At 38.6% G+C, this 18,885-nt stretch overlaps 1 pseudogene across 1 annotated transcript; it reads right to left on the reverse strand.

Annotated features, from left to right (window-relative positions):
- Positions 1–3,771: 3,771 nt before the first annotated feature.
- Positions 3,772–13,299, reverse strand: LOC309633837 (nucleophosmin pseudogene; annotated as a pseudogene). Its single transcript has one exon. The product of its transcript is annotated as a nucleophosmin pseudogene (transcript).
- Between the last annotated feature and the right edge of the window lie 5,586 nt (positions 13,300–18,885).

Genomic DNA, 18,885 nt, shown 5'->3' on the forward strand with positions numbered 1-18,885 from the left:
CACATCTTCTTTTTTCTTTTTAACATCTTTATTGGAGCATAATTGCTTTACAATGGTATGTTAGTTTCTGCTTTATAACAAAGTGAATCAGCTATACATATACATATATCCCCATATCTCTTCCTTCTTTCGTCTCCCTCACTCCCACCCTCCCTATCCCACCCCTCTAGGTGGTCACAAAGCACTGAGCTGGTCTCCCTGTGCTATGCGGCTGCTTCCCAATAGCTAACAGTTTTACATTTGGTAGTGTATATATGTGTCCATGCCACTATCTCACTTTGTCCCAGCTTACCCTTCCCCCTCCCTGTGTCCTCAAGTCCATCTGCGTCTTTATTCCTGTCCTGCCCCTAGGTTCTTCATGACCATTTTTTTTCTAGATTCCATATATATGTGTTAGCATACAGTATTTGTTTTTCTCTTTCTGACTTACTTCACTCTGTATGACAGACTCTAGATCCATCCACCTCACTACAAATCACTCAATTTCGTTTCTTTTTATGGCTGAGTAATATTCCATTGTATATATGTGCCACATCTTCTTTATCCATTCATCTGTCGATGGACAGTTAGGTTGCGTCCATGTCCTGGCTATTGTAAATAGAGCTGCAGTGAACATTGTGGTACATGACTCTTTTTGAATTATGGTTTTCTCAGGGTATATGCCCAGTAGTGGGATTGCTGGGTCATATGGCCGTTCTATTTTTAGTTTTTTAAGGAAACTCCATACTGTCCTCCATAGTGGCTGTATCAATTTACATTCCCACAAACAGTGCAAGAGTGTTCCCTTTTCTCCACACCCTCTCCAGCATTTATTGTTTGTAGATTTTTTGATGATGGCCAGTCTGACCAGTGTGAGATGATATCTCACTGTAGTTTTGATTTGCATTTCTCTAATGATTAATGATGTTGAGCATTCTTTCATGTGTTTGTTGGCAATCTGTATATCTTCTTTAGAGATATGTCTATTTAGGTTTTCTGCCCATTTTTCGATTGGGTTGTTTGTATTTTTGATATTGAGCTGCATGAGCTGCTTGTAAATTTTGGAGATTAATACTTTGTCAGTTGCTTCATTTGCAAATATTTTCTCCCATTCTGAGGGCTGTCTTTTGGTCTTGTTTATGGTTTCCTTTGCTGTGCAAAAGCTTTTAAGTTTCATTAGGTTCCATTTGTTTATTTGTGTTTTTCTTTCCATTTCTCTAGGAGGTGGGTCAAAAAGGATCTTGCTGTGATTTATGTCATAGAGTGTTCTGCCTATGGTTTCCTCTAAGAGTTTGATAGTGTCTGGCCTTACATTTAGACCTTTAATCCATTTTGAGTTTATTTTTGTGTATGGTGTTAGGGAGTGTTCTAATTGCATTCTTTTACATGTAACTGTCCAGTTTTCCCAGCACCACTTATTGAAGAGGCTGTCTTTTCTCCATTGTATATTCTTGCCTCCTTTGTCAAAAGTAAGGTGACCATATGTGCATGGGTTTATCTCTGGGCTTTCTATCCTGTTCCATTGATCTATATTTCTGTTTTTGTGGCAGTACCATACTGTCTTGATTACTGTAGCTTTGTAGTATAGTCTGAAGTCCAGGAGCCTGATTCTTCCAGCTCCGTTTTTCTTTCTCAAGATGGCTTTGGCTATTCGGGGTCTTTTGTGTTTCCATACAAATTGTGAAATTTTTTGTTCTAGTTCTGTGAAAAATGCCATTGGTAGTTTGATAGGGATGGCATTGAATCTTTAGATTGCTTTGGGTAGTATAATCATTTTCACAAAGTTGATCCTTCCAATCCAAGAACATGGTCTATCTCTCCATCTGTTTGTATCATCTTTAATTTCTTTAATCAGAGTCTTATAATTTTCTGCATACAGGTCTTTTGTCTCCTTAGGTAGGTTTATTCTAGACATTTTATTCTTTTTGTTGCAATGGTAAATGGGAGCATTTCCTTAATTTCACTTTCATATTTTTCATCATTAGTGTATAGGAATGCAGGAGATTTCTGTGCATTAATTTTGTATCCTGCTACTTTATCAGATTCATTGAGTAGCTCTAGAGGTTTTCTGGTAGCATCTTTAGGATTCTCTATGTATAGTATCATGTCATCTGCAAACAGTGACAGCTTTATTTCTTCTTTTCCAATTTGGATTCCTTTTATTTCTTTTTCTTCCCTGATGCTGTGGCTAAAACTTCCAAAACAATGTTGAATAATAGTGATGAAAGTGGGCAACCTTGTCTTGTTCCTGATCTTAGTGGAAATGGTTTCAGTTTTTCACCATTGAGGACAAAGTTGGCTGTGAGTTTGTCATATATGGCTTTTATTATGTTGAGGTAAGTTCCCTCTATGCCTATTTTCTGGAGGGTTTTTATTCTAAATGGGTGTTCAATTTTGTTGAAAGATTTTCCTGCTACTATTTAGATGATCATATGGATTTATTCTTCAATTTGTTAATATGTTGTATCACATTGATTGATTTGCATATATTGAAGAATCCTTGCATTCCTGAGATAAACCCCACTTGATCATGGTGTATGATCCTTTTAATGTGCTGTTGGATTCTGTTTACTAGTGTTTTGTTGCGGATTTTGCATCTATGTCCATCAGTGATATTGGCCTGCAGTTGTCTTTCTTTGTGACACTGTCGTCTGGTTTTGGTATCAGGGTGAGGGTGACCTCGTAGAATGAGTTTTGGAGTGTTCCTCCCTCTGCTATATTTTGGAAGAGTTTGAGAAGGATAGGTGTTAGCTCTTCTCTAAATATTTGATTGAATTCGCCTGTGAAGCCATCTGGTTCTGGGCTTTTGTTTGTTGGAAGAATTTTAATCACAGTTTCAATTTCAGTGCTTGTGATTAGTCTGTTTATATTTTCTATTTTTTCCTGGTTCAGTCTCGGAAGGTTTTGCTTTTCTACGAATCTGTCCAATTCTTCCAGGTTGTCCATCTTATTGGCATAGAGTTGCTTGTAGTAATCTCTCATGATCCTTTGTATTTCTGCAGTGTCAGTGATTACTTCTCTTTTTTCATTTCTAATTCTATTGATTTGAGTCTTCTCCCTTTTTTTCTTGGTGAGTCTGGCTAATGGTTTATCAATTTTGTTTATCTTCTCAAAGAACCAGCTTTTAGTTTTATTGATCTTTGCTATTGTTTCCTTCATTTCTTTTTCATTTATTTCTCATCTGATCTTTATGATTTCTTTCCTGCTAAATTTGGGGTTTTTTGTTCTTCTTTCTCTAATTGCTTTAGGTGTAAGGTTAAGTTGTTTATTTGAGATGTTTCTTGTTTCTTAAGGTAGGATTTTATTGCTATAAACTTCCGTCTTAGAACTGCTTTTGCTGCATCCCATAGGTTTTGGGTTGCCGTGTTTTCATTGTCATTTGTTTCTAGGTATATTTTGATTCCCTCTTTGATTTCCTAAGTGATCTCTTGGTTATTAAGTAGTGTATTGTTTAGCCTCCACGTGTTTGTATTTTTTACAGATTTTTTCCTGTAATTGATATCTAGTCTCATAGCATTCGGGTCGGAAAAGATACTTGATACAATTTCAATTTTCTTAAATTTACCAAGGCTTGATTTGTGACCCAAGGTATGATCTATCCTGGAGAATGTTCCATGAGCACTTGAGAAGAAAATGTATTCTGTTGTTTTTGGATGGAATGTCCTATAAATATCAATTAAGCCCATCTTGTTTAATGTATCATTTAAAGGTTGTGTTTCCTTATTTATTTTCATTTTGGATCATCTGTCCATTGGTGAAAGTGGGGTGTTAAAGTCCCATACTATGATTGTGTTACTGTCTATTTTCCCATTTATGGCTGTTAGTATTTGCTTTATGCATTGAGGTGCTCGTATGTTGGGTGCATAAATATTTACAATTGTTATATCTTCTTCTTGGATTGATCCCTTGATCATTATGTAGTGTCCTTCTTTGTCTGTTGTAATTGTCTTTATTTTTAAGTCTATTTTGTCTGATATGAGAATTGCTACTCCAGCTTTCTTTTGATTTCCATTTCCATGGAATATCTTTTTCCATCCCCTCACTTTCAGTCTGTATGTGTCCTTAGGTCTGAAGTGGGTCTCTTGTAGACAGCATATGTACGGGTATTGTTTTTGTATCCATTCAGCCAGTCTACATCTTCTGGTTGGAGCATTTAAGGTGATTATCGATATGTATGTTCCTATTACCATTTTCTTAATTGTTTTGGGTTTGTTATTGTAGGTCTTTTCCTTCTCTTGTGTTTCCTGCCTAGAGAAGTTCCTTTAGCATTTGTTGTAAAGCTGGTTTGGTGGTGCTGAATTGTCTTAGCTTTTGCTTGTCTGTAGAGGTTTTAATTTCTCTGTTGAATCTTAATGAGATCCTTGCTGGGTAGCGTAATCTCGGTTGTAGGTTTTTCCTTTTCATCACTTTAAATATGTCCTGCCTCTCCCTTTTGGCTTGCAGAGTTTCTGCTGAAAGATCAGCTGTTAACCTTATGGGGATTCCTTTGTATTTTATTTGTTGTTTTTGCCTTGCTGCTTCTAGTATTTTTTCTTTGTATTTAATTTTTGATAGTTTGATTAATATGTGTCTTGGCGTGTTTCTCTTTGGATTTATCTTGTATGGGACTCTCTGCTCTTCCTGGACTTGATTAATTATTTCCTTTCCCATATTAGGGAAGTTTTCAACTATAATCTCTTCAAATATTGTCTCAGTTCCTTTCTTTGTGTATTATTCTTTCTCTTCTTCTTCTGGGACCCCTATAATTCGAGTGTTGGTGCATTTAATGTTGTCCCAGAGGTCTCTGAGACTGTCCTCAACTTTTTTCATTCTTTTTTCTTTATTCCACTCTGCAGTAGTTATTTCCACTATTTTATCGTCCAGGTCACTTATCCGTTCCTCTGCCTCAGTTATTCTGCTATTGATTCCTTGTAGAGAATTTTTAATTTCATTTATTTTGTTGTTCATCATTGTTTGCTCTTTAGTTCTTCTTGGTCCTTGTTAAAAGTTACTTGTATCTTCTCCATTCTATTTCCAGGAATTTGGATCATCTTTACTATCATTATTGTGAATTCTTTTTCAGGGAGACTGCCTATTTCCTCTTCATTTGTTTGGTCTGGTGGGGTTTTACCTTGCTCCTTTATCTGATGTGATTTTTTGTGTCTTCTCATTTTGCTTAATTTACTGTGTTTGGGGTCTCCTTTTCACAGGCTGCAGGTTCGTAGTTCCTGTTGTTTTTGGTGTCTGCCCCCAGTGGCTAAGGTTGGTTCACTGGGTTGTGTAGGCCACATCTTCTTTATCTATTCATCTGTCGATGGACACTTAAGTTGCTTCCATGTCCTGGCTATTGTAAATTGTGCTTCAGTGAACATTGTGGTACATGCCTCTTTTTGAATTATGTTTTTCTAGGGGTATATGCCCAGTAGTGGGATTGATGGGTCATATGGTAGTTCAGGGAGATCAGCTTGGTGCTTTTTGTCCACCTAGAGGAGTGAGATAGGGAGGGTGGGAGGGAGACACACGAGGGAGGGGATATGGGGATATATGTATACGTATAGCTGATTCACTTTGTAATACAGCAGAAACTAACACAACATTGTAAAGCAATTATACTCCAATAAAGATGTTTAAAAAAATGTTTTATTGAAACATAATTGAAATAAAATGAGCTACACATATTTAAAAGTTTCAATTTGATATATTTGATATATTTTTCAAACTTGTTTTGGTTATTCTAACTCCTTTGCGTTTCTATACAAATTTTAGTTTTAAATGCTTGAGGATTGAGCACACGTTAAAGTTTCTTTTATAGGGTGCTTCCAAGTACAATGATATTTATTTGGTGAGAGAGGTGGTGGTGCAAAAGAGGAAGCAGAGGATCCCAATGCTAAGTAAGTATGAGGACCTGATGCCTGATGCCATCAATCAGAGGAGGGACAAATTCCCTGCCCTCCTGAGCCAGCACGGCAGTGGTGTCCATCCACAAAACTTTGGGAAACTCCCTATGCATCCCTAGGCACTGAATGGCACTGTTGTCCTGAATATTATCCTAAACATTCTCTCTGTTGGCCTCTTTGAGGATGTGGTGGTGACAATACAGTGAGAGCCAGATAGAGCCAGAAAGGGGATCCCAGTCTCTACTTCTAGATTCTTGCGTAGCTTCTTCATGGCTCTGTCTCTTGTGAGAACATTATGGAAAATGAAGTCAAAAGCAATTGATCCGCTAGTGTGAGAGACCCCTTGGATTCAACTTCTCTCTGCCTCAGCCAGAATCATTAGTGAACAGGATGAAGGTTATGGTTCCTCTCTTGCCCTCAAATGCATGTATGCAGTCATGCACTGTGTGTCAGAGAATCCAGGAAGGCAGCTGTGGAGGATATGTGTCATCTTTTGGGTGTCTAACATCCAAATCCCTCTCTTCCTTTAATACCCTTTAATACCCTGATTTCCTAACAAATGCTGGAGAGGGTAAGGAGAAAAGGGAACGTTTCTACACTGTTGGTGGGAATGTAAATTGGTGTAGCCATTATGGAGAATAGTATGGACGTTTCTTAAAAAACTAAAAATGGAGTTGCCATATTATCCAGCAATCCCACTCCTGGGCATATATCCAGAGATACATGCACCTCAATGTTCATAGCAGCACTATTCACAATAGCCAAGACATGGAAACAACCTAAATGTCCATGGGCAGATGAATGGATAAAGAAGATGTGGTATATATACACAGTGGAATACTACTCAGCCATAAAAAAGAATGAAATAATGCCATTTGCAGCAACATGGGTGGACCTGGAGATTATCACACTAAGTGAAATAAGTCAGACAGAGAAAGAAAATACCATATGATATCACTAATATGTGGAATCTAAAATATGACACAAATGAACTTATTTATGAAACAGAAACAGACTCACAGACATAGAAAACAAACTTATGGTTACCAAAGGGCACAGGGTGGGAGGGATAAATTAGAAGTTTGGGATTAGCAGATACACACTACTATATATAAAATAGGTAAACAACAAGGTCCTACTGTATAGCACAGGGAACTATATTCAACATCCTATAATAAACCAAAATGGAAAAGAATATGAAAAAGAATATGTATGTATATGTATAACCAAATTTCTTTGCTGTACACCAGAAACTAATACAACATAGTAAATCAACTATATACTTTAAAAAAGAAAGAAAGAAAAAAATAACCTGATTTCCTACTGGAGCAACTCACTACTATATGTCATCTTGGTGGTGGGCAATTCCTGGTGACAACTACTCCCTTAGCTTACCTCCATGAAAGTCAACAGAGGCCAGATTCTTTCTCTACTTTGTTGGAGAGCCTGGGGACAAGCATATGACCTAAGCTTGACCTGGAGGACATGGGTTCCTGGTACATTGGATCTGGAGTAAATGAAGCCAAGATGAAGAGAAGTGTGAGGTGAGAACCTGAGCTGTGGCAGAGGCTGGGGCAGGCCTGTCTATTCATGCATGGTCACATTTTGGTGTCCCTTACACACTGCTTGCTGCATAGAGGATGCTCAGTGAATGTTAAATGAATCATTGCATAGATAATAATACTGTCAGCAGATCCCATTTCTCCCAAACAAAAACACTGTCTAGAATCATAGACTTGTCAAGCTGGAACAGAGCTTTGTTTTTCATTCTCATCTAATTCAAGCCCTTCATTTTGCTGGTAAGTAAAGAGATACCCAGGAAGTCCGAGGGACGTGGCCAAAATTGCAACCCTACAACTGCTCCCCAGGTACAGGCAGAGCTGGGCTCTAAATATTCAGACTCCCAGTTCATTTTTCTTTCAACTACTCTATCTCCAAGCCTTTAAAACTATATTTAGATATTGCCTATTTAACTAGCATACCCAGACATAAATATATTTATAGCAGAATCATTGAAAATGGTGCCAGTGGAGGGCAGTCTTGATACCAGCTGAGGTTCAGAGAGGAGTGACTCAAGATATTAATTAATAGGACTCGAGCTGGTTATTAGTCTAGGTGGGTTATATTTAGCATGAGTTACAGGATCCCAAAGCATCTTCACTCTCTTCATTTTCAGATCAGAGTGTGTTATAAGTTGACTTTCCTGAGTCACTTAGGGGGCTTCCTGAAACTGGCCAACACCTTGACTCTTTTGACGAGACCACTGGGTTTGTGGGTTCAGGATGAACTTCTAGAACCTAGAACACAAGTATGGCAGTTTTCTAAAGACATATGCGCTGAATGCAGATTTGCTTCAGCAAATGTAGCCTGTATGAAAAAGGCTTTATAGTTGGTTGTTAAACAAACAGCCTAGTGACCAAATGTCCATACTTGTTACCAGGCAAATAAGATAGAAGCTTTAGAAATGTCCAAGACTGTATTTACCCAAAAGTGTTGTCATCAGTCTTAAACAAATTGTATTGTGTTAAATCTCCGTGAAGTTTGTAGCAGCTTCTTTTTGAGTTTGGTATTGATTAAGGAAGGTAAAATCAGCTGTGAGAGAACAGGCCCTGGAATCTGAACACAGATATCCTCAGTGTGAGCATCTGAATTTGGGTCCCTCCAAATATAGACCCTGAGACAAGGAATTGGGTCCAAGTGGTTTATTTGGGAGATGGAAAGAAGGAGAGGGGAGAGAGAGACAGGAAAGAAGGAAGAGCCAATAAAAGGTGTGACCATGGGCAGATTACTGCTGCAGGCAACCGAGGTTCAATCCTGCTGGGGATCCTTTGAGAGATGGTGCAGATTACACCTCAAGTTCTTCCCACTGCCTGGGAGGAAGATGCTGGAAGATGGAAGATGCCATAGCCAGCAACTCTTGCTCTTCCTTGATAGAGGGTTGCTCCTCAGGGGGTCAACTTTCTGGCATTCTGCCTCAAGGTGACCTCTGAGGTTGGCCAATCCTGGAGGTAGGGAACCAATGGCCTATGCTACACTAAGGAAATACTATTCCAGTGGCTTGGAGAACATAGGATCTTTGTATAGCACTTTACAATTCTCCTTTTCTTTAAACATCACCATGACGACCACCACAAAATAGAACACCTAAAGTTAGTAATAATTTAAAATTTCAGAGAATGTGGACTATACAAGAGATTTGCATTTCCATTCAATAAGAAAGCTTTACAGGAAAAATTCGATACTCTAAGTTGATTCTGGCTCTTTATAGTCCATATATGTGCTATTAGTATTGATTTCTCTCTCTTAACATCTTGCATAATTATAGTACAATATCAAAACCAGGAAATTGATATTGATGATATTGACACAATCCAGTTGCCTTATTTGGATTTTACCAGTTTTACATGCACTCATCTGTGTATAGCTAGTCTTATGTAATTTTATCAGCTGGGTAGATTTGTGTGACCACCACCACATTGAAGGTGCAAGATAGTTCCATTCCAAGTATCCCTTTATAGCCACAACAACGTCCTTCTTCTCCCCCTCCCCACTGATCAGTGCTGGCAACCCTTAATCTGTTGTCCATCTCTATAATTTCGTCCTTTCGAGAATGTTGTATAAAAGGAATCATACAGACCTAGAATGGAAGAGAATATGAATCACTTTGCTGTACACCTGAAACTAACACAATATTATAAATCAACTATAGTCCAATAAAATTTTTTTTAAAAAAGGAATCATACAGGTGTAACCTTTGAGATTTTTTTCTCACTCAGTATATCTCCCTTCAGATCCATCCAAGTTGTCATGTGCATCAGTAGTTTGTTCTTTTTTATTGCAGAGTAGTATTTCATGGTTTGGATATTTCACAGTCTCTAGCCATTTACCCGTTGAAGGACACTTCAGTTGGTTTTCGTTTTGGGACACTGTGGATAAAGCTGCTCTGACCTTCCGTGTACAGGTTTTGTGTGAACATCAGTTTCCATTTCTCTGGCATAAATGCCCAAGAGTGCACTAGTCAGGCCGTGTTAAGTGCAGGTTTAGTTTTGTGAGAAACTGCCTCACTCTTTTGCAGAGTGGCTGTGCCATTGCACATTCCCACCAGTGATGTACAGATGAGGTGAGTGGTCCACACCCTCTCCAGTATACAGAGTTAGTATTGATCTCTTTTGTCTTGGATCAGGGGGTCAGGAGAGTCTTATTTTGGTTTGAGAACAGTGTTGTGTTTGCAAAGTTTACAGGAAATTAGGCCAATTCTTGGGCCACCTAGGTGATATCTCTTATCATTCTTGCTCTTCTGTTTTCTGACTGCCTCTCTTTTTACTTTGAAATAACAACATATGTGATAAGTTGTAATAAATCAAAACATTTCCAATGACTAACTTCCCTCAGGTTAAAAAAAATAATGGACCCATCCCCAGTCTGCAGAGGTAAATAAGTGACTCCCATGTAGCTTGAATCAATGCGGGATGGATGGAACTGGGGAGAAAAATGAAGGACGGAGAGAACAGAGGAAAAGAACCATCTATTATCATAGGACATAATGAATATGGAATTGTTGAGAAGTAGGCTGAATATCTTCGGTATACACAGCAACAAAGAGAAATATATTTGTAGTGATACTGGGCTGTGAGCTACTTTAAGGGGGACTGGCTGATTATACAGAGTTAAAGGATTTGTTACAGTAACACAATTTGGGTTAAAAGGACATGAAAGCCCATCAGTTTAGATTCACCTTAGAAACGATGCCATAGTTTTAGAAATGATGTAACTGATGCACGAAGCAATTAAACTGCTTGTCCAGAGTCACACAGGGAGCTGACTGCAGACAGGGGCCAGAGCCCTACAAGGCGTGGGGTTGCAGTATGCTTCCTATACAACAGTGTGAGGTGATGCATTTTTTCTTTTTAACATCTTTTTGGAGTACAATTGCTTTACAATGTTGTGTTAGTTTCTGCTGTACAACAAACTAAATCAGCTATATGTATACATATATCCCCATATCCCCTCCCTCTTGTGTCTCCCTCCCACCCTCCCTATCCCACCCCTCTAGGTGGTCACAAAGCACTGAGCTGATCTCCCTGTGCTATGCAGCTGCTTCCCACTAGCTATCTGTTATACATTTGGTAGTGTATATATGTCAATGCTACCTTGACCTGTGTCAGGTATTTTCATACCCTACCAGGGCATGCCCTGCTTTCCTGGGCACACCACTGCTCTGGGTTGGAAGCTTCTAAGTTGTTCCATTTTGCTTTACACACCTATCAGACTCTAGAGAATGGGAACAGAACAATGGAATGACGTTGACAAAGATCCCCTTGTTCTCAGAGATGTCTGAAGGCTCAGAAGTAAAAAGAAGTGTTGGCCATTTAAAAAAAACAGATTAACTAGAGCAGGTTTTTAAAATAGCAAGACTTAAAGTGATTCAATGTTAATTGAATATTGAGTAAGGAAGAGGTATGGAGTTAATTGAATGAGTGAGCTTGGGGTTTTGGATAATTTTTTCATGATGTGAAGGAAATTATTACAGAGTTGGATGCAGATCAGGGCAGAGAGAGAGAGGTAGCATGATCTTTGGAAGCAGTAAATGAAAGCCATTTAGTTTGGTGGGAGACACAATCTTGTTGGACTGTTGATTTTTCCTTTAAGCTCGTAAAATTCTGCTTAAAAAACTTTTTTTTGTTATAAAAAGTTACATGTTATTTGAAAAAAATGTAGAAACTATGAAAAAGCAAAAAGAACAAAATAAATATCATTCATGATCTCATTATAGATACACACAATTGACATTTTAGTTATATCCTTTTAGTCTTTTTCTATGAATATATATCATCTATGTATTTATACATGTACTAAATGCTTTTAAATAATGGATCATATTGTTTAATAACCTACCTTAAAACTTAACAGTCCATAAACACCTTTCCAATGTAATTTTAAACCACTGCCTAGTATTCTATTGTATAGGTGTTCTTTGGTTGATATTCCCAACATTATATCCCTCTTACAGACAACACTGTGACAGGTGTTATAGCTTCATTTTTGTGTTTATCCACAATTATTTCCTTAGGTTAAGTTTGGAATTCCAATGTCAAATGAAATGTAAATTTTAGGACTTTCAATTCCTAGTGCAAAATTATGAACCTGGAAAAAACTGTATCAATTGCCATTCCTAGCCACAGTTTATAGGGTTCCCCACATTCTTCTCCAAAATGAGTTCCATTATTTCTTTTTAAATTGCCAATTTGATACATGAAAAATTATATATATTTACATTTTTTATTTCTTTGATTACTAAGGACATTATACTTAAAAAAACTCCAAATATTTGAGTTCTGTGTTTGTAAATTATCTGAACATGTCCTTTGACTATTATTTTTTCTATTGGGTTGCTCATCTTTTTCTCATTAATTTTTTTAAATTTTCAATTAGATTAAAACTTCAATTTAAGAAATAAAATAAAATAAAACAAAATAAAACAATTCTTCCCCCAAAACAGAGATTAGTAAAAATAAAGATGTAATTATCTCACACACACACACACACACACAAAGGACAGCCAGATATCTACTGTTACAAAAATGAGATTAGATGGAAAACTTTAACAAACTGTTTAAGCTATTTTCTTAAAAGAGACTTCTTCCACACCTAGAGATCTTGAATAGCCTCCTGGTCAGTCATCCAGAAGAAATTCTTCATATAGTTAATGAACTTGGCTTCCACTTTGGGAAGAGAACCACCCTTTTCTATACTTGCTTGCATTCTTGCTTTAATGTCTTCTATAGAACTAGCTCCTTTTGGTGTTTTAGGAGTTTTTCTATGTTTTTTGGATTCTTGACCTTTTGATCTTTATGTTGATGTTTTTGAGTCTTTGTCATTCTGATTTGGTTTTTGTGTATTTTTGGCTGGAGTATCTCATATAGATTCCTTTACTGGAGATTTTTCTTCAGCTTCCTCATTATCTTCATCATCACCATCATCCAGTTCACAGCAAGTTTGACTTTTTTTCTGTGGAAGCTTGCCACCACTTCCAGGGGCAGATCACTTTCCAGATATACTTAGGAGTTTCAGCTCCTCTTCATATTCTGACTCTGTATCTTCCCTCACACCAACCAAGTGCAGTTCACTAATATGCATGGGCCCTGAACCACCCTTCAACTCTTCAACTCTAAGCCACAGTTGGTGTTATTTCAAAGCCCCCAAGGGAAACCATTGGGTATACAGATATTTTCAAATTTGCCAGTGTTCCTTGAATAGGACTGCCTGCGTAATTCATTGCTACTGTTTCAATGATGTGCAATTCATCCTTTGTATCAGCCCTTAAACTGACTGTTCTTAAAGATAACTGGAGCTCATCTTCCATTATTATCCATTTTAAAATGACAATTTTTGTCAGCCCTTGGTTTACAACTGAAAAGATAGTTCTGGGGTCTCAGGGGCTCATGTTCGTGTCCATCAAATTGTCCATGAGGTGGTGACTAGTACTTGGGTAAGAGAGAAAGTGGATGGAGATACACGGCTACTCTTCTAGGGAACAGCTGTGCAGGAGGGAATCACATTAGGGTTTTTACTGATTTCTTTTTTTTCCAGAAGTGGTGGCTGAGCACACATGCATTTATTCATCCATTTATCAAATACTGATGGAGCATTATTACGGGTTAAATTGTGTTTCCCAAAAGAGGTGTTCATGTCTGAACCCCTGGTACCTGTGAATGTGACCAATTTAGAAATAAGGTCTTTGCAGGCACAATCAAGTTAAGATGAGGTCATTAGGATAAGCCATAGTCCACTATGAGCAGTGCCTGTATAAGAAGAGGGAAATTAGGACATACATACAGACACAGAGGGAATATGGTCTACTGAAGACAGAGGCAGAGACTGGAGTTCTGCTCCCACAAGCCACAGAATGGCTGTGGCTACCAGAAAGAAGAGGAATGGAAGGGTCATCTCCTAGAGGTTTCAGAAGGGAACTGGTCCTGTCAACACCTTGATTTTTTGTTTGTTGTTTTAAAATTAAATTAAATTAATTAATTAATTTTTATACAGCAGGTTCTTATTAGTTATCTATTTTATATGTATTAGTGTATATATGTCAGTCCAATCTCCCAATGCATCCCACCACCACCACCACCCCCCACCCCAGGTTCTTACTGACTTTTTAATTACTTTGTGTACATTAAGTACACTCACTCTTTATCTGTTTTCTTTGTTGTCCACATTTTTTTCTCTGTTTGTTTTAGGCTGTCAACTTTGTTGATGTACTTTTCTATGTTAGTAATTTTTGTTGCTGTTACTATTTTTTCTTTTATTTGTTGGATTGCTTTTAGATTTTAGACAGCTAAATCTATTACTGTTATGATTTCTGTTATTAGTATCATACTTAGAAAGGCCACCCCCATCCTTAGATTATACAATACTTCTCTACATTTTCTTCTAGTCCTTTGTCATTTCACTTTAAATCTGAAAGGTCTTATTTCAGGAAACAACTTCAGAATATTACATTCTAATTTAAGTTTGTATACAGCCATTAGGATGGTTACTGACCAACACTGTTATATTTCTATTGTGAATGCATTTGTATGCATTATGTCTATACCTGCTAAATGCTGTTATCCACACCTGGGCCCGGGGCCCCACTGTTACCATCACCTTTTCATTGCTTGAAAGTCAGGATAGGTCTTGGGTTCCACATATACTAAGTAAGAGGGCCATCACTGTAATGTTGGTTGGAAAACCCAAATCCCTTTTTTTTTTGGCTTCTCAAACACTTAAAATTATGGTCATGTTGTGTTTTCCTTGAGATCTGTGAGAATAGCTGTTATATTTCAGTCATTGGTCAGAGTCCATGGGTTGTGAGAAAAGCTCTCCTGGAGGATGGTGAAGAGGAAGGAGTGGCCGGTCCTCTCAGGATTCCACGATTCAGCGTCCACACGAAGGCGCTCCAAGCTGGGTGGATTGCAGCACCGCAGGAACCTCTGAGCACAAACAACATCATTCCACGCAGCCCAGTTCTGAATGCCTCCAGCTGCAGAATGGATTGTTTCCTACTTTAGAATTAAACTTTGTCTTTTCCTTCTTTTTCTTTTGCAGAACTTCAGATGTGAGAACACATGCCAGTTGTTGTATCAGAGGACTCTTCCTACAGCACAAAAATGCATGCACTATACCAGATTTGCAAATATACAAAAGATGGCACATCTTGTTACTTCTGTTTTTGAGGTTCCTAAGCTCAAGTCTAGTAAAATGCTGGTTGCCAGTACACAGGGGCGTTTTGCAGGTAGGTGACCCAGGCGAGGTGAAATAAGTGGGAAGAGAGAGGCATGAGGAATTCCACAGATTTGGGAAATGCTTCCATTAATATTTTGTATTTGTGTTTTAAATTTTGGGAGTGACTCACAGGCACTGAGGAAAACTAACTGATTAAATTAACCTTGCCAGTAATGAGGTTGCCTGGCCTCTGTGTTAGCAGACACTCAGCTCATGGGCTGGTATTTAATTGGCTGCTTGGCGGCTGGTGAAAACAATGTGGGTTGAGTCCCACTTTAACAAGTGTTACAGTACATCAACCTTGTCATATTATATCCAGACGTTATTAAAATTAGGAAGTGATACACCGAATTGTTTGTTTTCCTTATTCACACAAAACAGATGTTCAGGACTCACTTTACTTAGATACAGTAAATTAGGGGTGGATGTGTTGAGTGAAGTAAATACTTTGTCTGTTCTAGAAGGATAAATGTTGTAGCCATTGTCCTGCTCTGGCTGCATTTGAAAACAACAAGTGATATTTTTAATACAATTTGATATTCTTCAAATGCCTAGTTGGAGGTCAGGGGTTATAAAATCAGCTTCTTGAGTAGTGAGAAAGTGCTATGGACAGAATCGTGTCCCCCCCACCCCCCTCCAAATTCATATGTTGAAGTCCTAACCCCTATGTGATTGTATTTGGAAATAGGGCTTTTAGCAGGTAATCAATGTTAAATGAGGTTGGATCCTTATCTGAAAGAATTAGTGACATTACAAGAAGAGGGAAGATCTCTCTCTCTCTCTCTTTCTCTCTCCCCTTCTCTCCACATGCACACACAGAGGCAAGACCATAGGAGAAGACAACCAACTGCAACTCAAGGAGCGAGCTCTCACCAGACACCAATGCTGTTGGCACCTTGATCTTGGAATTCTAGGCTCCAGAACTGTGAGCAAATAATTTTCTGTTCTTTAAGCCACCTGGTCTATGATATTTTGTTATGGCAGCACAAGCAGACAGAAAGAAAGGAGATATTGCTCCTAAGGAGACCTGTGGAAGCTAAAGACTGAAAGCAGTGAGTGCTTCTTTGTGAATGACCCTTAACAACCCTACTCGGTGAACCTAGTATGATCCAGTGGGGAGAGGACCTGCTAGAAATATGAGGCTGGGTTTACCTCTCAGCATTGCATCTTTCTGGGTCTCAGATTTCCTCACCTGTAGGAGAGGTCATTGTGTTAACTTTTCTTTAGGTCCATTCTAGCATGTTGAAAAGTCCAAGGGGTGTTGTATTTTAATTATTGGAATATTCCAGTAGGCCTCAGATGATATAATTTTCTCTCATGAATGGATTCTTGAAATTTTTTTCAAGTGAGGAATACTAGCCAATGGGAAGATATTGTTTCACTCCTCATCCTCAAACTCAAAGTTCATTTTGGGATGGGAAATGGCAAGATTGGGAAAGATCCTCCCACCACCACATCTCTGAATTAGGAGTCTTCTCAATCAGTACAGATGATCAAATAGCGAAATTTTTGGATATCAACCTCTGTGACTTGTGGCAGCTGGGTAATCAAACCACAACTCTATCTTCATCTCTACCATCCCTTTAAAATTTTTTCAGTGGGGATCTCCAATAATTAAAACCATTACCATCCTTTCTTCAGAATGAGAAATTGAACACTTTGCAAAACTAGTTAATGCCAATAAAATTTCAACAAACTGCAAATGCTCAAATACATCACACACACAAATTTATACACAATCACTTATCACATAGTTGTTTTTCTTTTTAAGCACCTTGCGGGCAAACATGGACATTTTCAACAATATCCGTGAGTTACCAGGTTGTTGGTGGTGAGGATTTGGGGCTAGTTCCAGGTGCACTGGGAGCTGTCTTACATGAGGTGTATGTCACAACTGCAGAGGCCACATCCTCCACGGAGACTGGGGCCCTCAAACACAGATTTGCACACAAGATGTCCTGACCTCCTACTCAAAGGTCAGTACATCTCTCCCAGCCACACTTAGCTTTGTGTGAAAGCTCCTGGAGGTCATATGATAAGCAGCTAGTGCCTGTGAGTAGAACCTGTAATTTACTTCTGAGGGTAGTCTGAGGTCTTCTTGTTTCCCAAGACACCATTGAATGGGGTCGGGGAAAGACAGTTCCATGAGCGGCTTAAGGGAATGTCATATGAAAGAGAGGCAAGCCAACAGAGAAGGTATGGAGTTTCAGAAAAGCTGACTAGTGCTCAAGGTGTGGCCCTTGAGAGGATTATCTTCTTTCATCAACATATACCTCTGTGGTGTCTAAATATGGTAAGGAGAGTTTGGGGAATGAGAAGTCCAAATAAATGAGCTAATGTGGATATAAGCCTTGCAATGCATAAATGGAGTTCACATACATGACCTCATTGATTCTTGGCACAATTCTGCATGGGGTTCCATCTTTATTTACCAACTGGGTTCCATGTTCTGGTTGCCAATGGGAAAAATGTGATTCAGAGAGGCTAAATTACCACCTGTGTCACAAAACTCATATGCGGCAGATTGGAGGCTTAAATCCATGGCTTCTGACCCCAAAAATTTGGCTCTTGGAAGGAATAGAATAAAATGGAGTTCAGCTGGTTTGGGTAGAGGTGGAGGGAAATGTTACACGTTATTCACCCTGTTTTCTCTCCACTCCATCCTGATTACCTTTTGTCACTAGACAAAGATCCTTTTCCAGATTCTAGGCTGAAAGATGTCCCCACCTCACAAGCACCTATTTATTCTCCCACTCCCACAAAACACAGTCTGTCTCCACTCCCTGATTCTTTTGGTTGAATCACATGATTTAGATGTGAATGTGGGAACAGATAAATCCTTGTGACCCAATGACTGAGAGAACCACTAAGAAAGGAAGAGCACCTTCCCCTTGAGGAAAGACTTGACCTTTTCAAACTGAGACCCTCTAGATCAAGACACGTTTTCTGCTGGTTCTTTTCCTTCTTTTCAATTTTATCCATTTACCATTTTTCTAAGTCATATGATGAGGGGGGTGTGAACTGTGAGGGCAAGTTCCCACGCAGCCTCTTTGTCAGTTGGTGGCTTGATTCAGTATCCACAACCCATGTTTGGGTAGTGCCTGTTAGGGATGTCTCAGATGGAAGGTTACTTGGAATAAAGGACTCCCACACCTTCTCTCTCCAATTGGATCATATTCCCAACACAGGCTGTAAGTCTGGATTAAGTTCTAGTCAGGATCACCATCTCATAGCTTGGCCTCAGCAGTTCAGACTGTGTGCCCACTCCACACCACTGCCTAACCCAGTCCACCCAGGCCTCAGAGGAAGTAGATCCTGAAATAAATACCATGAGTGAGATGGTAAAGTTTGGTGATTCATCAAATATTTATGGCCCAGTAAAGCTCAATATATTTTTGATATTATCTCAATCATATTATTATATAGTTCCATTTTGTTTAGATAATATAATGTTAATCATCAATTATTTAGGGCCTGGCTGATTGAATGGGCTATTTGCCTTTCTTCCATTCAATCCTTGTTCAACAAATATTTATTAAGAACCTACTATGTGCTGGGCATAGTGTCAGGCATGGAGAATGCTATGCAAAGACAAAACAAAAAATCAGAGAACCTGCTCTCAAGGACTTACCATTAAAGAACTAATCCCACTAAGGATGCATAATTACAACTAGAGATTCTGAAAAAGGGGAGCTGGTTATATGGCAGTGTTAAAACAAAGGATCTTGTACTCCTGAGGTGAGTCACGGAAGAGTTCTCTGAG

The sequence above is a fragment of the Balaenoptera borealis genome, assembly GCF_965194805.1.
Source record: "Balaenoptera borealis genome assembly, chromosome: 8".
NCBI lineage: Eukaryota > Metazoa > Chordata > Mammalia > Artiodactyla > Balaenopteridae > Balaenoptera > Balaenoptera borealis.